A 25,780-nucleotide genomic window follows, 5' to 3' on the forward strand; every position below is an offset into this window, starting at 1 on the left:
TATTTATTTCTCAGCATTCTATACTATATTTAAAAACAAGCTCTGGCTCGAAATAGAGAGGATTTCCAGAGAAGTATTATTCAAAGGGGAACATCCGAAAATCAGGACATAAATAGACTTGTTTTAACATTCAATGAAAACAATAGGGAAATTTCGATCTATTATCTACAAAAACTGGGACATTTTGTCCAAGGATCCTGCTTTAAGTCAATTGGTTTCCCCCGTCCACTTTTCTGCTATAAAAGAAATGTCAGAATTGGGGATCTCCTTAACCATAGCCATTACCAAAAAGTTTCACAAACAACATGTTGTAAAACATCAGGCAGTTTCAGATGTGGAGCTTGTGAGCAATGTCATTGTAACGGTTGGCACCCTAAAACTAGAACCGATGCCAAGCAGCCGCCTTTGGCCTCGGGAGGAGCCCTCAGCTACTCAGATGCCGCAAGGTCTAATAACGAGAGGTGCAAGGCGAGGGGTTCTAGACAGGCAGAGGGGCACAACAGTTGGCAAAGTCTTTGGGCAGAAGGTTGTGGTATAAGGCGTTAGGCAATAGAGTAGTCAGATCAGGCCGGGTTGGGGCAGGCAGAGAATAAACGTAGTCAGGCAGGCAAGGGTTAAACCAAGAAGTCAATCAGAAGGGGTAAGCAGAATTGAAGTTGGTAATCAGGCAGCGGTCAGGATACAGATGTAAGAAATTGCCATCTTGATTTTATTATTTACTATGAAAGCTGTTGTTCAGGGAACTTACATGAAGCCCTGATTATCATAACAAAGGTTTTCCTGTGATTACTAAGGCCTATGTCTGCTTTGGGGACCATAAAACTGATTGTGTATGTGAGAAAACTTGCTCAACAGGATGTAGGCAAGTTGGGGGTTTATCACAACATCTTGGCAGTTGGGAGGGTTTCTGTGGGGGCAGGTGAAAACCCAGGATAAAAGAACACTAGACAACATGTGAAGGGAGCTGGGCAGCTGAGGGAGCTGGGCAGCTGAGAGGAGGCAGCTAGAGAGCTGGAGAAGACAGAGGAGCCTGGGACAAGACATGTGAGGAATGAAGACCAGAGGGGAAGGCAGAGATGAAGCCAAACTCTATTCCCCTGCCTTTTTGGTAACAACAATGTAGACTTGTGTAATGTGTAACTGTAAATATTGTAATTTTTGTTTAGTCTTAGTGTAATCATTTATGTAGAACAATCAATTGATTTATTTTACAATACATCACTTTACTATACGCTCATTGGTGTGGATTCATTGTCTGCTTGCTCAAAAGAACCAGAAACCCTAGTAAGTGGGTTGAGGTATATTATTAATATTGATATAATATTATTAATATTGATATATATACTATATAGAAACTTAAACAGAAAGTACAATCTTCAGAAGCCAGGCAAGGGCACAACAGGGAATCAGAATCAGGAACAGGATCAGAATAAACTCAGAACACCACAGGTAAAACCTATAATGGGCAAGGTCTGAAAGCCCAAATGGGTCTTTTATTGTGTTCCATTTTCGCACCATAGCCCGCATTTGCGCGCCTGCATCATTACGCCAGCGCGTCCGTGTCAATATAAACAACGAGACGCCGGCACACGCGCCCTAAGAGCCGAAGATGGCGGCTGAAGAGGAGTGGCGTGGCAGGACCACTGGACCACCAGGGTGAATGCTTTTTATTACAGTCATTTTATCAAAGTATCAGGCAGGCAAGGGTCAAACCAAGAAATCAATCAGAAGGGGTAAGCAGAATCGAAGTTGGTAATCAGGCAGGGGTCAGGATACAGAAAGTACAATCTTCAGAAGCCAGGCAAGGTCACAACAGGGAATCAGAATCAGGAACAGGATCAGAATAAGCTCAGAACACCACAGGTAAAACCTATAACGGGCAAGGTCTGAAAGCCCAAATGGGTCTTTTATCGTGTTCCATTTTCGCACCATAGCCCGCATTTGCGCGCCTGCGTCATTACGCCAGTGCGTCGGTGTCAATATAAACAACGAGACGCCGGCGCACGCGCCCTAAGAGCCGAAGATGGCGGCTGAAGAGGAGTGGCGTGGCAGGACCACTGGACCACCAGGGTGAATGCTTTTTATTACAGCCATTTTATCAAAGTATCTGGAAACTTTGGGAGGGAAGGTGCCAAATTTGATATGCGACATTACATTTGCTGTACAACCACACACATAGTTTATTTGTTTAACTGTGGCAAGATGTATGTGGGCAAAACTTAGAGGCCCTTAAAGATGCGCATATATGAACATATACGAGATATCAAATATTGCAATTTGCTGTCGGCCATCGTGAAACATATTTTCTGTATACATAACGGACACTATACTGGCTCCTACTTTCAGGGCATTGATCACCTCTGGTGATTTGGATAACAAATTACTCCAATTGGAGACGACTTGGATATTTAGACTTAATACATATTAATCTGAAATTGGATTAAATGGTCAACTAAATTTCCAAGCCTTTGTGAATAGATAATTTCTTTCCTATTTTTTCGTTTCTTTTTTCGTTTTTGTCCTTTTTTTCTTTCTTCTTTTTTGTCCTTTTTATTTATTTTGGTATATATATTTACACATATAATTTGACTATGAAGGGTTATACTTACATATCAATTGATACTTTGACTTTAAGGATCCTTAAGACATGTAGCTACTATACTTGGAAACATTAGTTTCTTTGATCTTATCACCATGTCATAATGAGAAATGTTGGGTGTCTTAAATTCCTATAATGTCCATGCTGACTTCCTAGAAATAGGTCACAATGTATTTATATGTTTAGAACTATCTGTATAAAGCTGATAATATTGTCCTTATCTATGATTTTATTCAATGGACAAAAACAAAGGAGCTGTAAGAAGATCAGCATTTGGACCTCTTGACACACATGAACGGATTGTAATCCACTTAGTTACATTTGTTGAGGCACGGTATACGAATCATGTGATCGTATCTAGTGATGAGCGAATTTGCTGTGTTTTGCCGAAAAATTAGCAAAATGGCGTCAGCGTCTCATTTTTTACGCCAGCGTCCGTTTTTTCAACGCCGGCGTAAAATTTTTTTGGACGCAAATTTTTGTGGGCGTTTCGCAAATGTATTCGCCAGCGTAAATCGAGCAAATTCGCCGCAAATTCGTATCCTTATAAGGCATCGTTTCCGATTTTCTGGCCTCTTGACAAAGCCACGCTTGGTGGTGAAACGGCTGTCGAGGTACAGCGCTGACTGTTGGCTTTGGGGATTTCTCTCTCCCTGAGTACGTGCGGAGCGCTGCGGATATGCGGCACGCAAAAGCATCCTGATCCGGCAAGATATCTGGGACCCTACTGAGTAGGATAAAGGAGCGCCCGTGTTGAATGAGAATGTACTACGGTCGGTAACTATACTTCCATCTTATTTGGGGCTAGCTGTGGCAGAGCTGGGGATCACCCACGGGACATTTTATCACCCATAAGTTGAACTAACTGCTAAGTTGCTAAAACGGCCGCTTGGCACACCAATTTCTATATGGGGATTTTATTTGGTATCCTGGGCCTGGGGTACTTTTTGAGCACCATGCCACCATATTTCTTTATTTTTCCAGGACTACCTTGTGCAGTACAGTACTAAAGTCAAAAATCTATTTTACCATCCCAGGTCTACTTATTCTATGCAAAACATACTATGTTTTTTTTGATGTGCAGTCATCGATTTAAAATTATATTTTAACATTCTTGACGACCACATGTTCTTTGACATTTTTAAAATAATTGGCATTTAGAGGCACACTTCTCAGCAGCAGATAAAACAGATTACCATACCAGAGATCTGACATTGTTTTCAGGTATAAAATAAGTATGGATTTAAAGGAAAGGCTTAGATCAGATTCTATAAAGGAAATTTTTGACAGAACTATAAGCAGGGTCATAACTAGGGGTAGGGAGGACAGACAGCTGCCTAGAGTTCAGCTGCCAGGTAGCTAAAAAAAATGACAGTATGGTAGACTCAACTCCCACCCACCTTGGCTTGCTCTAATTTTCAGAAAGGGCAAGTGGGAGAGGTCTGCTGACTTGAGCTAGGGAAGCAGGGGTGGTGGTATTGGGGTTGCTGCTGCTGCTACAGGCAGGAGCTGGGACAAGAGGTACTTGCCTTAAGGTGGCCATACACAAGCCGATAAAAGCTGCTGACAGACCAAGACGGCAGCTTATTGGCCTGTGTATGTAGCCCTCTGACGGGCTTCCCCGATATATATCTGGCTGAAAGTCAGATTTCAATCGGGCAGGGCTAAAAATTCTGTGATCCAACCGCCCATACTCCTGCATTATGATATGATCGTTGTGCCATAGGGCCCACAATCAGATCAGTCCAATATCGCCCACCTCAAGGTGGGCATATCGGCGAGAGATCTCTCTGTGTATGGCCACCTATAGGCACAAATTCCTCTTGGCCCAGCACTAAATATGAGAGATAAAGTAATTAATAAGATAGACCAGTGTTTTCAGACCTGTGCTTTTGAGGAGAATGTGGTATATTTCTCAAATATGTAAATAGTAAAAAAAAATGAAGCAGGATGGGGTGGGACCCTTGAAGGGTTATTTATTGAAGTCCAAATGCAAAGAACTTGAAAAATTCAAGTTTTTTTTACTATAAAATCCAAATTGTTAGTGGAGAAAAAAAAACTTGAATCTTACTCCAGTTAGCATAATCTGATTAGTAAAACCAGCATGGAGTCAGAGACCTCATGGAGGCAAGGTTTCTCACAGTGACCAGTAACCAGCAGATGGAATTGTGCTAGAGTTTAAAAGCCTCTGAAGCCATGCTTCCAGCATCCATTTTGTGCTGGCTCTTGCCTGAGCAAACAGGCTGAGCCTTTGTGGAACCTGATTGCTTTAGGATTAGTCAGGATAGGCTAGCCCCCTTCACAGGTCACTCCAGGAGTGACAGACAGTCAGGATATTTAGCTGAGCAGCTTGAGGCTCCTCCGAGGACTGAGTGGGATTAAGATCCCGGGTAATAATTGCCCAGAAGTAGGGACTAAGTGTATAGGCCTAGGGTAGAGTTTCCCCTTAGGTTCCACTTACAGAAAATGCTGAAAGCTGGGTGTACCTTTGTGAAGCTGCATAGATATTGCTCTAGTTCCTGTAGGAGCTAGTATTAACCCAAGGATGCTGTGAGTATTGCCTATGTAATGTTAATGTGTGATTCTGCATGTTTCTCTTTATGGTACACTCCAATGATGTTTATATATATTCAATAAAACTGTTAAATGGTTAAGAAGAACCACTGGAGCCCAATTATTACACCCTGTATTCAGTTACAGTTGCACTACACCCTGCCTCCAAACCGTTGCAAGGGCTTATTCCCTAGGATTATAGGTCTCATCCGGAGCAGATTTATTGGGAGTGGAGCTCAATAGTAGTGTGACAGAACTCACAATTTACTATAGTGCTACAACTGCATTTTGGATGAAACAGTTGTTGCCTTAGTGTGTTGCTGGGTTTAAAGCAGATTGTTTTAATTAAAGATCCTTCTATTAGTATTAGTACAGAAAAGATTCATGGCAGGTAGTAGAACTTTTCTTAGAATAAAGCATGGCTGGACTGCCAAGTTGGGATGAAGGAACAGATAGAGAGGCAGATTCTAGGAAAACAATTACCAGCAGGACAGGATGACATATCTTAATTTAACATGTAACCGTGCCATCTACTGATCTTACATCAACAGTCAATACATAACAGCAAGTTATACACTAAATGGCAGTATGTTGGTTGTTTGCTTAATTGAGAAAGATCTAGGGTTTTTGTAGATAACAAGTTGTCTAATTTCAGGCAGTGTCATTATGTGGCTACTAAAGCAAATAAAATAAATTCATAAAAAAGGGCATTAACACAAGGGATGAAAACATAATTGTGCCTCTTTATAGGTCTCACCTGGATTATGGAGTGCAGTTGTTGGCTCCATCCTTAAGAATGATATTAATGATCTGGAGAGAGTAGAGAGATGTGCAACTAAACTAGTTAATGGGTGTGAGTTTCAAGGTAGATTGTCATGGTTGGGGTTGTTAACTCTGGAAAAAAAGGCACTTGTGAGGGGCATGATTACTAGAGGGCATTATAGACAGATAGCGGTAGATCTTTTTTTCCATAAAAAGGATCACCGTACCCATGGCCGCCATCAGGGGGGCACAGGGGGTACTACTGTACCGGCCCCGGACCTGAAGGGGGGCCCGCAGAGGCGTCCACCGAAAAATTTTCAGGGGGGGAGAACAGACGATCCAGCTGCGTGCGCTCTCTCTCCTAAGGAAGAAATGCAGACTCGCCTCTACTCACTGATTTACGAGGCTGCAGTGACAGCTCTGTCCGTGCTTCAAATACTTGTTGAGTTGCAAACTCCCTCCTCGCTCGATCCTCCCTCCTCAGCTCAGCCCCTCCCCTCTTAGCCCTCCTCCGTGCTCAAGGCTGACATGAAAACCCTAGCTCACAAGCTGAACACAGAGCACGGAGGAGGGTTAAGAGGGGAGGGGCTGAGCTGAGGAGGGAGGGGCTGAGGGCTAAGGAGGAAGGATCGAGCGAGGGGCTTGTTTGCAACTCAACAAGTTTTTGCAGCATGGACGGAGCTGTCACTGCAGCCTCTTAAATCAGTGAGAAGAGGCGAGTCTGTATTTCTTCCTTAGGAGAGAGTGCAGCAGCCGGGGCGTCTGTTCTCCCAATGTCCCAAAATGGATCCCAGGGTCTCCCCCACTCATCCCTCCTCCTTCCTCTCTCTGCCTCACACACTCAAGGCGCATCCAGGGGGAGAAAGTGCCCCCCCCCCTTTTGCCCCTATGTACAGGGCCGGACTGGGGGGACCACCGGGACTGCCATCCAGGGCCCCCCCGCCGGCCGTCCAAGCCCCCCCCCTCGCCACCCTTCCTCCCCATCTCACCTATTGCAGTGCCCAGGGTTGGACTGCTGGGCCTGGGGCCCAACAGGACTGCCATCCAGGGGCCCCCCCATCCCTCCTCACCTATTGCAGGGCCATCGGGCACACAAACGTTGACATCGCTGTGCATGCGCGCACGTTGCCGCACGTCAGGAAATTTTTATTTTCAAACTGGGATTGGGAGAAGGGGATCTGGCCCGACGGGGCCCATGAGGGTTGGGGCCCACCAGGTTTTTTTCATGGTGTCCCGCCGGGCCAGTCTGACCCTGCCTATGTGTGGATGCTCACTGGAGCCCAGCTGTGCTGCCCTTTTTGAAATAGCAGGGCCCCCCTTGACCACAGTGAAGCCACCTCTTCCATCTGAAAAGCCGAATAGCTGAAGTCCTGAAATTGGCGAAAAGACCCACAGTCACGAAAGAAGGTGTAGTTGAAGTCCTGAAGCCACGAGTTCAATACTGAACACCAATTTTTTTTTTTTTAAATCCCCTGCCCGCCAATGTATTATTGTAATACTCTATAGGCCCCTGCCACCAATGTTTTTTTGAAAAATTTTCTCTGGGGCCCCAATTTTTTTTTACTTGTAAGGAGAGGCCCTGGCGCCAATGTTTTTTTAAAAATGTTCTCTGGAGCACCAATTTTTTTTTTTTTACTTTTAAGGGGGCCCAATGTTTTTTTTAAAAAAAAAACTTTTATGGGGGCCCTGGCACCAATTTTTTTTTAACTTATAGGGGGGCCCTGGTCACCAATTATTTATTTTAACTTGTAGGGGGGCCCTGACCACCAATTTTTTTTTTTAAAAAAACTTTTTTGGGGGCCCTGGTGCCACAGTTTTTTTAACTTATAAAAAGGGGCCCAGTCCATCAATAGCTTTTTATAACTTGTGTGTGTGGGGGGGGTCACCTTTTTTAGTGCTGATGTCTGGGTGGTGAAGTGGGCGGGATCTGGGGTGGGTGGGATCTGGGATGGGCGGGGTCCAGGGGGCCCCCGAAAATTTTGTTGTACGGGGCCCCGTGATTTCTAATGGCGGCCCTGACCGTACCAGAGGCCACCCCTTTAGACTAGAGGAACAGAACTTTAGTTTGAAGCAACGTAGGTGGTTCTTCTCAGTGAGGACAGTGAGGTTGTGGAATGCTCTGCCGGTTGATGTTGTGATGGCTGATTCTGTCAATGCCTTTAAGAGGGGATTGGATGATTTCTTGAACAATAATAATATTCACGGCTATAGTGATACTATAACCTACAATTAATATAGATATCAGTATATATAGTTTATATGAGTGTATGGAGGGATTGGTATGAGTGTATGTATTTATGGATGCTGGGTTTCATTTGGAGGGGTTGAACTTGATGGACTTTTTTTCAACCCAACTTAAATATATAACTATGCGGTTAATGATATTGGACAGTTCATGGCCTAACTAAGGATTACTTTGTTTTTCCCATGATGTCACCAGCTATTTTTTGGTCCAAACTTATGATGCTACAAAAAATATAAATTGCTTGTTATTGGCCTGCAGTTTATATTTTCAAGAGCTGCTATCCATCAGTAACAATAATTTGTGTAAAATAAGCTATATAATTCAGATCATCCTAGCGCTGCTAAACTACAATAATCATGGTTGTGTAGTTACCTGAGCTGCACTTACTTGGTATTGACCAATACTGTTCAACAATACTGTGCAACTATACATCTCAAAAGCTCTGTGTTTTTCTTGTGAAGCCTGGGTGATCTTTAGGCAAATAACTTTTTTTAGAAATGAGGAAATGAAAATGGCTGAGATGGACATATACCCGTGAGAACGTTTAAACCATTAGAACAGGGAATAGTCATTATCTTATAAATAAGTGAGGTACTTATCTCCAGTATGCAAAATTAGAGGCGATTAACACTATTACATGTTGGCTGTCTCAATAAAAAGATACCAGATAAAAGAGTCCACAAATAAAACAGTTTAAAATAAATAAAGGCTTTTCATTAAAAAACAAGTAAAGTTTTTTAGTAAAGTAAAGGTGGCCATACACAGGGAGATCCGCTTGTTTGGTGATGTTACCAAATGAGCGGCTCTCACCCCAATATGCCCACATTGAGGTGGGCGATATCATGGTGATCCAATCGTGGGCCCTAGGGCCAAACGATTGGATCAGAATGAAGGCAATACGGGTGGTTGGATTGAGGGGCCACATCAGCCAACAGATGGAGCCATGATCTGATGGGATTTCTTACCCTGGCCGATTGACATCTGCCTGACTTTTGGCCAGATAACGATCGGGGATGCCCGTCGGATGGCCGCAAACACGGTCTGCAGCTTTTATTGGCCCATGTATGGGGGCCTTAAGTGCATTTGATTATCCATCCCTCTGGCTCTTATAAGGCTTTGTTCCTACACTTAAATCAAATGTGCATATACATGTTAGGTTACATCAGCCAATCAGTGGACAGAGTTGTGTCTTTGACTCCATCACATTGATGTTACATTAAGAACCTTTATTGTTGTCTGTCAGGTGACTGTGATAATGGAATTCCCCCCACCCCTGCTTGCTGGGACTGCTATAACTAAACTTCCCAAATAAACACAGAATACATTGTTGCTTGGGTGACAATGCCACTCTCCTTCCACCTATACTCCGGAGTCCCCAGCACTCCTATTAGGCAATTTATCACTCATCAGATCAGGAATTCCCCACAAATTATGGATTGTAAAAGATGGTGACATTCAGGTAGCTAAGACCATAGGACACGGCACAGTTTTGAGCACAGAAATGGAGTCTGAAACTACCTTTCAAGAGTTCAAATGCAGCTTGGCTGGCTTTTATTATAAACACTAGGGATGTAGCGAACGTCGGAAAAAAAGTTTGCGAACATATTCACGAACTTGCGTCAAAAATGCGAACGGTTCGCGAACGTCACGAACCCCATAGACTTCAATGGGAAGGCGAATTTTAAAAGCTAAAAAAGACATTTCTGGCCAGAAAAATGATTTTAAAGTTGTTTAAAGGGTGCAACGACCTGGACAGTGGCATGCCAGAGGGGGATCAAGTATCTGAAAAATACATTGTTGACACAGCGCTGCGTTTTGTGCTGTAAAGGGCAGAAATCACACTACATTTCTAAACCTGTGTAATAAACTGCTTTAAAACGTCTACATGCCAATCAAGTCGTGTAAAGGTTACAGCCTGTTCACACGCAAAGACGAAACGCGGCGCTTACTGCAACGCAAAAAAACGCAAAGAGCTTTAATGAATGATACCGTCAAGTGAGCAAATAATAGTTGTTAATTACTAGTTGAGCTTGTCACCTCCAGGATGTTCGTCCTGTTGGTGGCAATATTTCTGTAGTGGTGTGTTTAGCAGTCACCGTGCTTGTGCGCACGTGCACGGTCAGGCAGAGGTAATTCAATGTACAGTGAAGTGAACCAAAAAACACTGATTCTGCAGTGTGGGCCCAGTTTTGGTCTACTTTATTGATCACCTGCGGTGACCATAAAAGATGCGATTTTGCCACTGTTGCAGAACCCTGAAAAATTAGGCATGTGTACTTTCCTGAAAAATTATGTTTTTTTTGTCGCAGCCACTGAAGCACAGAGGCCAGAAAAAAATATGCCATATGAATGCTAAAAATATAAAAAAAATTTGTCGCAGCCACTGAAGCACAGAGGCCAGAAAAAATATGCCATATGAATGCTAAAAATATAATTTTTTTTTTGTCGCAGCCACTGAAGCACAGAGGCCAGAAAAAATATGCCATATGAATGCTAAAAATATAATTTTTTTTTGTCGCAGCCACTGAAGCACAGAGGCCAGAAAAAATATGCCATATGAATGCTAAAAATATAATGTTTTTTTGTCGCAGCCACTGAAGCACAGAGGCCAGAAAAAAATATGCCATATAAATGCTGAAAATATGAATTTTTTTTGGTCGCAGCCACTGAAGCACAGAGGCCAGAAAAAATATGCCATATAAATGCTAAAAATAGTCATTTTTTTTGTCGCAGCCACTGAAGCACAGAGGCCAGAAAAAATATGCCATATAAATGCTGAAAATCGTCATTTTTTTGGTCGCAGCCACTGAAGCACAGAGGCCAGAAAAAATATGCCATATAAATGCTGAAAATAGTCATTTTTTTGTCGCAGCCACTGAAGCACAGAGGCCAGAAAAAATATGCCATATAAATGCTGAAAATATTCATTTTTTTTTGTCGCAGCCACTGCAGCACAGAGGCCAGAAAAAATATGCCATATAAATGCTGAAAATATAAAAAAATTTGTCGCAGCCACTGAAGCACAGAGGCCAGAAAAATATGCCATAATAAATGCTGAAAATATTCATTTTTTTTGTCGCAGCCACTGAAGCACAGAGGCCAGAAAAAATATGCCATATAAATGCTGAAAATATGAATTTTTTTGGTTGCAGCCACTGAAGCACAGAGGCCAGAAAAACTCAGGATTTACCTGGATTCAAATGAAACCAGTAGGGTTTGCACCCTAGTTTGTAACGGTGGCGGAGGGAGGAGGACGCTAAAGGACAGCTGTGTGTGGAATCATGAGGCGTGCAGAGAAGGACAGCTGCATGGGGAGTCAGAACAAGTCTTCCGGCGTGCAGTAACCCTCCGAGATCCACGCCTCGTTCATTTTAATAAAGGTCAGGTAATCCACACTTTTGTGACCTAGGCGAGTTCTCTTCTCAGTTACAATCCCTCCTGCTGCACTGAAGGTTCTTTCTGAGAGGATACTTGAGGCGGGGCAAGACAAGAGGTTCATGGCAAATTGTGACAGCTCTGGCCACAGATCAAGCCTGCGCACCCAGTAGTCCAGGGGTTCATCGCTCCTCAGAGTGTCGATATCTGCAGTTAATGCCAGGTAGTCCGCTACCTGCCGGTCGAGGCGTTCTTTGAGGGTGGATCCAGAAGGGTTCTGGCGCTGCCTTGGACTGAAAAACATTTGCATGTCTGACGTTACAGAGTGGCCAAAGTGCTTTGTCCTTGCAGGTGCGCTCGTGGCAGGATTACTGGCACCTCTGCCCCTGGAATGTTGATGAGTTCCTGAAGTGACATCACCCTTAAAAGCATTGTACAACATGTTTTGCAGGCTGGTTTGTAAATGCAGCATCCTTTCGGACTTGTGGTACGTTGGTAACATTTCTGCCACTTTATGCTTGTACCGAGGGTCTAGTAGCGTTGCGACCCAGTACAGGTCCTTCTCCTTAAGCCTCTTGATACGGGGGTCCTTCAACAGGCATGACAGCATGAAAGACCCCATTCTCACAAGGTTGGATGCAGAGGTATCCATCTCCGCTTCCTCGTTATCAAGGACTACATCATCCACGGTCTCCTCCCCCCAGCCATGTACAAGACCAGGGGTCCCCAAAGGTCACCACAAGCCCCCTGGGAAGCCTGCTCCTGTTGGTCCTCCTCCTCCACAAAGCCACCTTCCTCCTCTGACTCCACTTCTGACACCTCTCCCTGCGTTGCAGCAGGTGCCTGGGCTCGTTCTGGTGATTCCGACCAGAAATCGTGCGCTTCCTGCTCCTCGTCACGCTGGTCTACAGCCTCATCTGTCACTCGTCGCACGGCACGCTCCAGGAAGAAAGCAAAGGGTATTAGGTCGCTGATGGTACCTTCGGTGCGACTGACCATGTTTGTAACCTCTTCAAAAGGGCGCATGAGCCTGCAGGCATCGCGCATAAGCACCCAGTAACGTGGGAAAAAAATCCCCAGCTCTGCAGATCCAGTCCTACCACCCAGTTCAAACAGGTATTCATTGACGGCTCTTTGTTGTTGCAGCAGACGTTCCAACATGAGGAGCGTTGAATTCCAGCGAGTCTGGCTGTCGCAAATTAAACGCCTGACTGGCATGTTGTACCGCTGCTGAATGTCAGCAAGGCGTGCCATGGCTGTGTAGGAACGTCTGAAATGGGCCGACACCTTCCTGGACTGCCTGAGAACGTCCTGGAATCCTGGGTACTTCGAGACAAAACGTTGGACTATTAAATTCAGAACATGTGCCATGCAGGGCACATGTGTTAAATTGCCCAGTCTCAGTGATGCCAACAGATTGCTTCCGTTGTCACACACCACTTTTCCGATCTTCAGTTGGTGTGGGGTCAGCCACCGATCTGCCTGTGACTGCAGAGATGACAGGAGTACAGATCCGGTATGGTTTCTGCTTTCCAGGCACGTCATCCCCAAGACAGCATGACAACGGCGTACCTGGCACGTCGAATAGCCTAGGGGGAGCTGGGGGTGCACAGGTGTGGAGGAGGAGGACCCAGCAGCAGAGGAGGAAGAAGAGGAAGAAGATGAGGTAGAGAGCGAAGGAGGAGTAGAGGTGGTGGCAGAACCACGTGCAATCCGTGGCGGTGACACCAACTCCACTGTTGTTGTTGAGCCACACATTCCCTGCTTCCCAGCCATTACCAAGTTCACCCAGTGGGCAGTGTAGGTGACATACCTGCCCTGACCATGCTTGGAGGACCATGCGTCAGTAGTCATATGGACCTTTGGCCCAACACTAAGTGACAGAGATGCGGTGACTTGGCTCTGCACATGGTGGTACAGGTGTGGTATTCCCTTTTTTGAAAAAAAATTGTGGCTGGGTACCTTCCACTGTGGTGTCCCAATTGCTACAAATTTGCGGAAGGCCTCAGAGTCCACCAGCTGGTATGGTAAAAGCTGGCGGGCTAAGAGTGCAGACAAGCCAGCTGTCAGACGCCGGGCAAGGGGGTGACTCGCAGACATTGGCTTCTTACGCTCAAACATGGCCCTCACAGAAACTTGGCTGGGGGCAGATGACTGGGAATGGGAACTGGTGGTCAAGGTGGAAGGCGGAGTGGAGGGTGGTTCAGACGGGTGAAGTACAGCAGAGGTAGAGCAGTAAGATGCTGGACCAGAAGGAGGGTGGCTTTTAGTTTGTCTGTTGCCTTTGAGGTGTTGCTCCCAAAGTGCTTTGTGCTTGCCGTTCATGTGCCTTCGCATAGAAGTTGTACCTATGTGGCTGTTGGGCTTCCCAAGACTCAGTTTCTGACTGCACTCATTGCAAATTACAACGCTTTTGTCAGAGGCACACACATTAAAAAAATCCCATACTGCTGACCTTTTTGAAGCTGGCAATCTGGCGGTAACAGTAGAAGTTGGCGGCGTTGGCGGCAATGGCGGGTGCATTGGCCGGCTGACCACAGGTGCCGATACATGTTGTTGCCCTACTGTTCCCTGCGAGCTGTCCTCCCTGCTTCTTCTAAGTCTTATTCTCCTCCTGCCTCTCTGACTCTCCGTCTCTCCATCTGAACTATCCTCCTCTTGCTCTCTTCTACTGGGCACCCACAAAACATCAATCTCCTCATCATCATTCTCCTCAGATGCATCAATTTCTTCTAACAGCTCACAAAAGGAAGCAGCAGCGGGGACCTCCTCATCACTCATTATGTCCATCTCTGTTGTGTTCTCTGCCAGAATTAAATCTGGTGTAACGTCCTCATCTCCTTCATCTTCTTCTGCCAATAATGGTTGCGCATCACTCAGTTCAAGAAACTCATGTGAAAATAACTCCTCTGACTCCAGTGAAGAAGGGGCGCCGGTGGGCGTTGCGTGGGGTGCCCATAGCAGTGGAGGATGAGGATGTTGTGGTAAAGTTAGAAACGGTAGAGGATGGGGTGTGCTGTGTAAGCCAGTCAACTACCTCTTCAGCATTTTGGGAGTTCAGGGTCATTGCCTTTTTAAAACTGGGCAATTTCCTAGGGCCACAGGATAGCATAGCAGCACGGCCCCTAGTGCCTCTGCGTGGCGGCCTGCCTTTGCCTGGCATTATTCTTAAAACAACAACAACAACTCAGGTGGTGTTTCTGGAGACGGTATTATTATTGATATTTAGACAGAATGTGAAAAAGCTCACACAGCTAGATGGCAGTTGTTTGAAGAACACACTGGGCAAACAAATTGAAACAATGCCTGCAAGGTCAACGTATACACTACTACAGCAGTGGATACGGAATATATTATTGCTGCTTGAAAAACGTCACTCGGGTGGTGGTTCTGGAGACGGTATTATTATTGATATTTAGACAGAATGTGAAAAAGCTCACACAGCTAGATGGCAGTTGTTTGAAGAACACACTGGGCAAACAATGCCTACAAGGTCAACGTATACACTACTACAGCAGTGGATACGGAATATATTATTGCTGCTTGAAAAACGTCACTCGGGTGGTGGTTCTGGAGACGGTATTATTATTGATATTTAGACAGAATGTGAAAAAGCTCACACAGCTAGATGGCAGTTGTTTGAAGAACACACTGGGCAAACAAATTGAAACAATGCCTGCAAGGTCAACGTATACACTACTACAGCAGTGGATACGGAATATATTATTGCTGCTTGAAAAACGTCACTCAGGTGGTGGTTCTGGAGACGGTATTATTATTGATATTTAGACAGAATGTGAAAAAGCTCACACAGCTAGATGGCAGTTGTTTGAAGAACACACTGGGCAAACAAATTGAAACAATGCCTACAAGGTCAACGTATACACTACTACAGCAGTGGATACGGAATATATTATTGCTGCTTGAAAAACGTCACTCGGGTGGTGGTTCTGGAGACGGTATTATTATTGATATTTAGACAGAATGTGAAAAAGCTCACACAGCTAGATGGCAGTTGTTTGAAGAACACACTGGGCAAACAAATTCAAACAATGCCTGCAAGGTCAACGTATACACTACTACAGCAGTGGATACGGAATATATTATTGCTGCTTGAAAAACGTCACTCGGGTGGTGGTTCTGGAGACGGTATTATTATTGATATTTAGACAGAATGTGAAAAAGCTCACACAGCTAGATGGCAGTTGTTTGAAGAACACACTGGGCAAACAAATTGAAACAATGCCTGCAAGGTCAACGTATACACTACTACAGCAGTGGATACGGAATATATAATTGCTGCTTGAAAAACATCACTCAGGTGGTGGTTCTGGAGACGGTATTATTATTGATATTTAGACAGAATGTGAAAAAGCTCACACAGCTAGATGGCAGTTGTTTGAAGAACACACTGGGCAAACAAATTGAAACAATGCCTGCAAGGTCAACGTATACACTACTACAGCAGTGGATACGGAATATATTATTGCTGCTTGAAAAACGTCACTCGGGTGGTGGTTCTGGAGATGGTATTATTATTGATATTTAGACAGAATGTGAAAAAGCTCACACAGCTAGATGGCAGTTGTTTGAAGAACACACTGGGCAAACAATGCCTACAAGGTCAACGTATAAACTACTACAGCAGTGGATACGGAATATATTATTGCTGCTTGAAAAACGTCACTCGGGTGGTGGTTCTGGAGACGGTATTATTATTGATATTTAGACAGAATGTGAAAAAGCTCACACAGCTAGATGGCAGTTGTTTGTAGAACACACTGGGCAAACAAATTGAAACAATGCCTGCAAGGTCAACGTATACACTACTACAGCAGTGGATACGGAATATATTATTGCTGCTTGAAAAACGTCACTCGGGTGGTGGTTCTGGAGACGGTATTATTATTGATATTTAGACAGAATGTGAAAAAGCTCACACAGCTAGATGGCAGTTGTTTGAAGAACACACTGGGCAAACAATGCCTACAAGGTCAACGTATACACTACTACAGCAGTGGATACGGAATATATTATTGCTGCTTGAAAAACGTCACTCGGGTGGTGTTTCTGGAGACGGTATTATTATTGATATTTAGACAGAATGTGAAAAAGCTCACACAGCTAGATGGCAGTTGTTTGAAGAACACACTGGGCAAACAATGCCTACAAGGTCAACGTATACACTACTACAGCAGTGGATACGGAATATATTATTGCTGCTTGAAAAACGTCACTCGGGTGGTGGTTCTGGAGACGGTATTATTATTTATATTTAGACAGAATGTGAAAAAGCTCACACAGCTAGATGGCAGTTGTTTGAAGAACACACTGGGCAAATAATGCCTGCAAGTGCACTACTATTGGTGCACTACTATGAAGAACAGCAAACAGCACTGGACACGTTAAAGAACAGTAAGATAAGTAAAATAAAAAAAAAAATATATGTATATTAAAAAAAAAAATTACTCGGGTTGGTACTGCTGAACTACTAGGAGCAGCACAGTAGCACACCAGTCCCACTCCCCAACACAGCTAGACTAATAGCACTGGGCTCTTATAGTAGCAAAGTAAAAAAAACAAAAAAGAAAATAAAAGCAGTCCTTACAAGGACTATTGGGTTATTACAGCAGTCAGCAGATGAGATCAGAAGAGATCAGTGCCCACAGCAGCTACATACAGAGCACTGCAGTAGAAGGTAGATTACTAGCCAGCAAAGCTACCTAACCTAAAATGTCCCTCAAATCCCTGCAGAGTTCTGTCCCTCCAATACAGAGCAGTATCAAGTAGATTACTAGCCAGCAAACTTACTATCAACTGTCCCTCAAATCACTAACAGCTCTCTCCCTACACTAGCTCTTCCAAGCACACACAGGCAGAATGAAAAAACGCTGCAGGGCTTCAGTTTATATATGGAAGGGGAGTGGTCCAGGGGGTGTGGGGGTGGTCCAGGAGGGAGAGCTTCCTGATTGGCTGCCATGTATCTGCTGGTCTGGGGGTGAGAGGTCAAAAAAAAGTGCCAGCTAAGGCGAACCCAAAATGGCGAACGTCGCACGACGTTCGCGAACATTCGGCGAGCGCGAACAGTCCGCGACATCCCTAATAAACACAATGATCAGGTTCGGCACACTTGCTTCAACATAGGGAATAGCAATTCCACTTCACACAGACACAATTTTCCAGTGCTCACAGGCATGGATGTACACAGGTCCCAGAATCCTTTCTTGGACTCACTCTTGACACTCTCTGGGGAGGGGTTTCTCTCTTTCTCTCTCCAATCCTTTGGAGCTCTCTCCAACATTTTGCTCAGTGGGGAATCACACTTTCTTTCCCAGGTAAACACACTGCACATGGAGCTGTCCATGGGCCACTCACCCTCCTCCACTCAAGGAGGTCTCAAGGGAGAAGCACTGAGGTGTAATCTCATACTTAATTTTAAAGGACATGTAAAGTCTAAAATAAAATAAGGCTAGAAATGCTGTATTTTGTATACTAAATATAAACATGAACTTACTACACCACAAGCCTAATCAAACAAATAATTTATGCTTTCAAAGTTGGCTACAGGGGTCACCATCTTGTAACTTTGTTAAACATCTTTGCAAAACTAAGACTGTGCACATGCTCAGTGTGGTCTGGGCTGCTTAGGGATCATCATAAACAAAGCTGCTTGAGTTCTGCATGGCTGGGAAGTAAGGCGGGGGCTCCCCCTGCTGTTCATAAGTATGATTGTTTCCCTGCTCAGCAGTTAGGGACCATCTCACAATTCCTATCCACAGCAGTAAATGAAGGGAGAATTTCACTGCATACAGTCAGGTTTCTTATAAAAACGTTACACATTTTTTAATTGAAGTATATTGGAGATATGTTTCTTTTTCATTAAAGAAAGTAAAAATGGGATTTTATTTTTTTTGCCTTTACATGCCCTTTAACTACAGCTTAATTAACTAGCTACCTCTACTTAGGCATCTGGAAACAATTAATGGAGCATGGAATAGAAGCCCACCCTGTTCTCCTCCATTCACTCCAGGCACCCATTATCCAGCTTCTCCTAAGCCGGTATACAAATTCAGCAATGCTTGCTGCAGCAACGCACATATTTCAATGGAGTTTTATATTCACCAGTCTAACACTGGTGAAATACACACAAAAGAGTGCCCTTTTTACACACATATCTTACAAGATGTAAAAGAGAAAACATGATATGTATGTTTCTCTTTTAATAATTACCTGCTATAATATCTCGTGGTGCATATCTCCTTTACTGTGTCCAGGGAAACCAATATTTAAAAGAGAAGGAAAGGTATAATGACTGGGTAATTCCAAATCTTAGGCATCTCACAGTGATTATAACTACTTAACCCTGGCTGGTGCCCCTGTTTACTTAAAACGACAGCGACCCAGGGTATATGTCAGAGCTCATTCACTCTGATATCCTTCCACGTCATTCTTTTTTTTCTTTGGGCCCAGGCAGGCGCAGTAGAGTGAAAAGCTTGCCTAAAATTTTGGTATATTTCGATTATAACGTTAGTTCTTTCTTCGCAAATAATAAGTCACCCTATGTGATCCCCCCCTCCCATAAAGATGCCACACTATCACCAGTGCTATCCTTGATAATTTCTTCAGTACCAACTAAATTCACAGCCCATTCATGTTTCCAGAGTAGTCGATATTGTGTGTGCTTTAACCAGTGGCGTAACTATAGAGGAAGCAGAGGCCACAGTTGCAGGGGGCCTGGGGAACAGAGGGGCCTGCTTCTTCTATAGCTAATAAGAAAACCCCTCCTCCCAGCCGCTCTCTTACTGGAGAGGAAGGAGACGAAAGTCAGGGTGGGACATGGGTAGAGTCAGGTGGGATGTGGGCAGGAAGTGGGCTGGAGGATGGGGATATGAGTATGCTGGGCCCCTCTGAAGGGTTTTTGCACTGACTTCAACAACCTTATTTAACCTTGTGCGTAGGGTTGCCACCTTTTCTGCCTTCCTATATATTTATCTTTTTTCCCTGTTAATAACATGGGGATCAACCATCATTTTTACCAGCCAGGCTGGTAAAATACTGGCCAGGTAGCAATCCTACTTGTGAGTTGGGTGCAAAGCAGTCTGGAAGCCCTTGCCAGGGGTTTACATAGACATACAAGAAAAAAAAACTGCTGCAGCACCTCTCTATTGTAAAAGCAGTGGTTCCTTTTCCCCAGATAGGAATGTTTCAGATATACCTCCTCAATGCAGTCTGGGTATCAAATAGCCCATTCTACTGCATACACAAGATTAAGTGATTTTGTCATTTGCAAGTTTGCATGCTTGTCATGACCTTAAACAACCTGAGAAAAGGATGGATATCCAGATAGCTGTATTCTGGAGGCATTCAAAAGGGCAAAAGAAGGTGGTTCGGCTCAAAACCATAATAAAGGGTAAAGGATGGTGGTTTGGCTCAAAACCATAAAAACGAGAAATCTATGCGTGGTTAAAGTCACGTACTTGAAGCCTCCACGCGCAGGCTCGGCTCCTGCTGACTACGGGATTCCCTTTAGGTGCCACCTTCTAGATAGCAAAAACAGCTATGCTGGACCCCCAAAAGCCCCATATGTTTGGAAAGAAGACATTCTGACAAATCCAACAAAGATTCCGACCGACACCAAAATACCCAACTGCAAAGGTGTCCTAAACGTAGCACTGTTTCTGACATTTAAAAACAAACCAACAAAAAACCTAATAGTTTGGGATTTTCCACATTCATCTTGCATTATTTCTTACATACAGAGGCAAATCACCCAAAATATGAACGCTAGGAGTCTATTAAACAGCCTGATTCCCAATATGCGTAGATTTACCAAAGTATGGGGCATGTACAAACCCCAAATAAAAATAGTGCATATGCATTTTCTTGGCTTCCAACTAGACTCTCCCCGACTTCACTAGAAGGGTTGCCCCTCAAGGGCAGAGCTCTTAACTGGACCTTGATGTCTGTCAACAGGCTCCCCAGACACATCCACCCAGGCCAGAAGATGGAGGTTAAAGAGGAAGTACCACCCCTTTCCAATCACTATATTAAAGTGTGAAAGGAAATGGTCACTAACTTATGGGCCAATAACAAAGATACCTAAAGAAGATTACTCAGAAACAAAGGCATTATTTTTGAATATCGTGACCATAAATGCACCTTATTACAGGGTCTAAGACGCGCCAGCTAAGGTTCCATGGTGTAATGGTTAGCACTCTGGACCCTGAATCCAGTGATCCAAGTTCAAATCTCAGTGGAACCTTCTCTTTGCGAACCGCGTCTCATGCAAGACAAACAATGTTTCAGATGCAGGCTGAAGGTGACTTTAGGACAATCTGTTAGCGCATTCCGTCGCTAACCGAGAAGTTTGTGGTTCAAAGCCTCAATCAAGTTTTATGGGTGTATAGATCTGTCGCAGAATCAAATGTATTCTTGCATCTGAATCACATGACACGTATGTCGAGCACAAGGTTCTCCATGCCCAGTTGCCCTATTTGCTTAAAGGGATACTGTCATGGGGAAAAAAAATTTTTTCAAAATGAATCAGTTAATAGTGCTGCTCCAGAAGAATTCTGCACTGAAATCCAGCAAACAGATTTTTTTATATTTAATTTTGAAATCTGACATGGGGCTAGACATATTGTCAATTTCCCAGCTGCCCCAAGTCATGTGACTTGTGCTCTAATAAACTTCAATCACTCTTTACTGCTGTACTGCAAGTTGGAATGATATCACCCCCCTCCCTTTTTCTCCCAGCAGCCAAACAAAAGAACAATGGGAAGGTAACCAGATAACAGCTCCCTAACACAAGATAACAGCTGCCTGTTAGATCTAAGAACAACACTCAATAGTAAAAACCCATGTCCCACTGAGACACATTCAGTTACATTGAGAAGGAAAATCAGCAGCCTGCCAGAAAGCATTTCTCTCCTAAAGTGCAGGCACAAGTCACATGACCAGGGGCAGCTGGGAAATTGACAAATGTCTAGCCCCATGTCAGATTTCAAAATTGAATATAAAAATATCTGTTTACACTTTTGAGAAATGGATTTCAGTGCAGAATTCTGCTGGTGCAGCACTATTAACTGATTCATTTTGAAAAAAATATTTTTTCCCATGACATAATCCCTTTAAGTCATGCACCAGTGAAGGTTCCATGGTGTAATGGTCAGCACTCTGGACTTTGAATCAAGCGATCCAGGTTCAAATATCTGTGGAACTTTCACTTTACCACCCGTATCTCATGCAACACCAACAAAGTTTCAGAAGCAGGCCGAAGGTGACAAAGATACCTAAAGAAGATTACTCAGAAACAAAGGCATTATCTTTGAATATCGTGACCATAAATGCACCTTATTACAGGGTCTAAGAGGCGCCAGCTAAGGTTCCATGGTGTAATGGTTAGCACTCTGGACTCTGAATCCAGTGATCAGAGTTCAAATCTCGGTGGAACCTTCTCTTTGCGACCCGCGTCTCATGCAAGACAAACAATGTTTCAGATGCAGGCTGAAGGTGACATTAGGACAATCTGTTAGCGCATTCCGTCGCTAACCGAGAAGTTTGTGGTTCAAAGCCTCAATCAAGTTTTATGGGTGTATAGATCTGTCCCAGAATCAAATGTATTCTTGCATCTGAATCACATGACGCGTATGTCAAGCACAAGGTACTCTGTGCCCAGTTGCCCAATTTGCTTAAGTCAGGCGCCAACGAAGGTTCCATGGTGTAATGGTCAGCACTCTGGACTTTGAATCCAGCGATCCGAGTTCAAATCTCGGTGGAACCTTCTCTTGACCACCCGTATCTCATGCAACGCAAACAAAGTTTCAGAAGCAGGCCGAAGGTGACTATAGGACAATCTGTTAGCGCAGTTAACAGAGAAGTTTGTGGTTCAAAGCCTCAATCAAGTTCTATGGGTGTATAGATCTGTAGCAGAATCAAATGTGTTCTTGCGTCTGAATCACATCACGTGTACGTCTAGCACAAGGTACTCCCAGCCCAGTGGCCTTATTTGGTCAGCTCCCGCTGAGTCATAAAACCACTTTGTCAGCTGAGGCTCTGCATTCGTGACCGAGTGGTTAAGACGATGGATTTGAAATTCGTTGGGCTTTCCCCCGCGCAGGTTCAAATCCTAACAGCTACTGGTTCCGCACTAGTTGCTCCTCTGCACAGCAAAAACTTCTATCGGTGACCTACATGCCTGCTGAAGTTTTCTGGATCACCAGGCAAAACATGCAATAAACATCTTTGCCCTGCCTCAAATGCTGCTAACAACCCCCAAAGAAAAGGGCCCTTTTGACAGCTACTGAATACTTTCAAAAGAGGAAGAAAGGAATCTGCTGTCTAAAATAAGGACGCACCTACTCTCTGCTCAACAAAGGCTTATTATGGAAACGTTGTCGTAAGTTGCATACCAAAAAGTCACCCGGCCACGAACAACCTAATGAAATTTAATGCTGCGAAACTTCTGTTTGCTTTCTGCAAAGCCGTGTACACCAATGACTTTTCCCTCATGCCAGACGAAGTCAGTTGGTTACAACTTGGATCCACTTAGCTTGCATGCGAATCACATCCGATACTACTCGATGAGCCTTTGACCGAGGGCCGGAAGTTACGGCATCATGCAGCTTGGGTCAGCAGTCTAAATCACAGCTCCGGTTCAGTATTCGTGGCCGAGTGGTTAAGGCGATGGACTAGAAATCCATTGAGATCTCCCTGCGCAGGTTCGAATCCTGCCGACTACGCTTGGTCTTTAGTTGCCTCTCCCTCCCTGGGTATAACTTTGGCTGATCTGAAATGAGTAATGGACTTGTCATTTGCAAGAAATCCCCGCAAAATGCAGTTTGCGTGCATGTCATGACCTTAAACAACCTGTGAAAAGGATGGATATCCAGATAGCTGTATTCTGGAGGCATTCAAAAGGGCAAAGGAAGGTGGTTTGGCTCAAAACCATAAAAACAAGAAATCTATGCGTGGTTAAAGTCACGTACTTGAAGCCTCCCCGCGCAGGCTCGTTTCCTGCTGACTACGGGATTCCCTTTAGGTGCCACCTTCTAGATAGCAAAAAGAGCTATGCTGGACCCCCCAAAAGCCCCATATGTTTGGAAAGAAGACATTCTGACAAATCCAACAAAGATTCCGACCGACACCAAAATACCAAACTGCAAAGGTGTCCTAAACGTAGCACTGTTTCTGACATTTAAAAACAAACCAACAAAAAACCTAATAGTTTGGGATTTTCCACGCTCATCTTGCATTATTTCTTACATACAGAGGCAAATCACCCAAAATATGAACACTAGGAGTCTATTAAACAGCCTGATTCCCAATATGCGTAGATTTACCAAAGTATGGGGCATGTACAAACCCCAAATAAAAGTAGTGCATATGCATTTTCTTGGCTTCCAACTAGACTCTCCCCGACTTCACTAGAAGGGTTGCCCCTCAAGGGCAAAGCTCTTAACTGGACCTTGATGTCTGTCAACAGGCTCCCCAGACACATCCACCCAGGCCAGAAGATGGAGGTTAAAGAGGAAGTACCACCCCTTTCCAATCACTATATTAAAGTGTGAAAGGAAATGGTCACTAACTTATGGGCCAATAACAAAGATACCTAAAGAAGATTACTCAGAAACAAAGGCATTATCTTTGAATATCGTGACCATAAATGCACCTTATTACAGGGTCTAAGAGGCGCCAGCTAAGGTTCCATGGTGTAATGGTTAGCACTCTGGACTCTGAATCCAGTGATCCGAGTTCAAATCTCGGTGGAACCTACTCTTTGCGACCCGCGTCTCATGCAAGACAAACAATGTTTCAGATGCAGGCTGAAGGTGACTTTAGGACAATCTGTTAGCGCATTCATTATTATGGAAACGTTGTCGTAAATTGCATACCAAAAAGTCACCCGGCCACGAACAACCTAATGAAATTTAATGCGGCCTAAACTTCTGGTAGCTTTCTGCAAAGCCGTGTACACCAATGACTTTTCCCTCAAGTCAGTTGGTTACAACTTGGATCCACTTAGCTTGCGTGCGAATCACATCCGATACTACCCGACGAGCCTTTGACCGAGGGCCGGAAGTTACGGCATCATGCAGCTTCGGTCAGCAGTCTAAATCACAACTCTGGCGCAGTAGTCGTGGCCGAGTGGTTAAGGCGATGGACTAGAAATCCATTGGGGTCTCCCCGCGCAGGTTTGAATCCTGCCGACTATGCTTGGTCTTTAGTTGCCTCTCCCTCCCTGGGTATAACTTTGGCTGATCTGAAATGAGTAATGGACTTGTCATTTGCAAGAAATCCCCGCAAAATGCAGTTTGCGTGCTTGTCATGACCTTAAACAACCTGTGAAAAGGATGGATATCCAGATAGCTGTATTCTGGAGGCATTCAAAAGGGCAAAGGAAGGTGGTTTGGCTCAAAACCATAAAAACAAGAAATCTATGCGTGGTTAAAGTCACGTACTTGAAGCCTCCCCGCGCAGGCTCGGTTCCTGCTGACTATGGGATTCCCTTTAGGTGCCACCTTCTAGATAGCAAAAACAGCTATGCTGGACCTCCAAAAGCCCCATATGTTTGGAAAGAAGACATTCTGACAAATCCAACAAAGATTCCGACCGACACCAAAATACCCAACTGCAAAGGTGTCCTAAACGTAGCACTGTTTCTGACATTTAAAAACAAACCAACAAAAAACCTAATAGTTTGGGATTTTCCACATTCATCTTGCATTATTTCTTACATACAGAGGCAAATCACCCAAAATATGAACGCTAGGAGTCTATTAAACAGCCTGATTCCCAATATGCGTAGATTTACCAAAGTATGGGGCATGTACAAACCCCAAATAAAAAAAAAGTGCATATGCATTTTCTTGGCTTCCAACTAGACTCTCCCCGACTTCACTAGAAGGGTTGCCCCTCAAGGGCAGAGCTCTTAACTGGACCTTGATGTCTGTCAACAGGCTCCCCAGACACATCCACCCAGGCCAGAAGATGGAGGTTAAAGAGGAAGTACCACCCCTTTCCAATCACTATATTAAAGTGTGAAAGGAAATGGTCACTAACTTATGGGCCAATAACAAAGATACCTAAAGAAGATTACTCAGAAACAAAGGCATTATCTTTGAATATCGTGACCATAAATGCACCTTATTACAGGGTCTAAGAGGCGCCAGCTAAGGTTCCATGGTGTAATGGTTAGCACTCTGGACTCTGAATCCAGTGATCCGAGTTCAAATCTCGGTGGAACC

The 25,780-nt window shown here is 44.2% G+C and overlaps 6 non-coding genes across 6 annotated transcripts in view; all 6 read left to right on the forward strand.

Moving 5' to 3' along the window:
- Positions 1-21,917: 21,917 nt before the first annotated feature.
- trnaq-cug lies at positions 21,918-21,989 on the forward strand. The gene has a single exon. It is a non-coding gene; the product is annotated as a tRNA-Gln (tRNA).
- A 256-nt stretch (positions 21,990-22,245) lies between these two features.
- Positions 22,246-22,317, forward strand: trnaq-uug. Its single transcript has one exon. It is a non-coding gene; the product is annotated as a tRNA-Gln (tRNA).
- An 876-nt stretch (positions 22,318-23,193) lies between these two features.
- Positions 23,194-23,275, forward strand: trnas-aga. The gene has a single exon. It is a non-coding gene; the product is annotated as a tRNA-Ser (tRNA).
- Positions 23,276-24,235: 960 nt separating this feature from the next.
- On the forward strand, positions 24,236-24,307 carry trnaq-cug. The gene has a single exon. It is a non-coding gene; the product is annotated as a tRNA-Gln (tRNA).
- Positions 24,308-24,666: 359 nt separating this feature from the next.
- Positions 24,667-24,748, forward strand: trnas-aga. Its single transcript has one exon. It is a non-coding gene; the product is annotated as a tRNA-Ser (tRNA).
- A 961-nt stretch (positions 24,749-25,709) lies between these two features.
- trnaq-cug overlaps positions 25,710-25,780 on the forward strand; it is a 72-nt gene continuing 1 nt past the window's right edge. Inside the window, exon 1 of the tRNA in view lies at positions 25,710-25,780. This exon is cut by the window's right edge and continues 1 nt beyond it. This is a non-coding gene — a tRNA (tRNA-Gln).

Source organism: Xenopus laevis, chromosome 3L, assembly GCF_017654675.1.
Source record: "Xenopus laevis strain J_2021 chromosome 3L, Xenopus_laevis_v10.1, whole genome shotgun sequence".
In the NCBI taxonomy this organism is placed as follows: Eukaryota; Metazoa; Chordata; class Amphibia; order Anura; family Pipidae; genus Xenopus; species Xenopus laevis.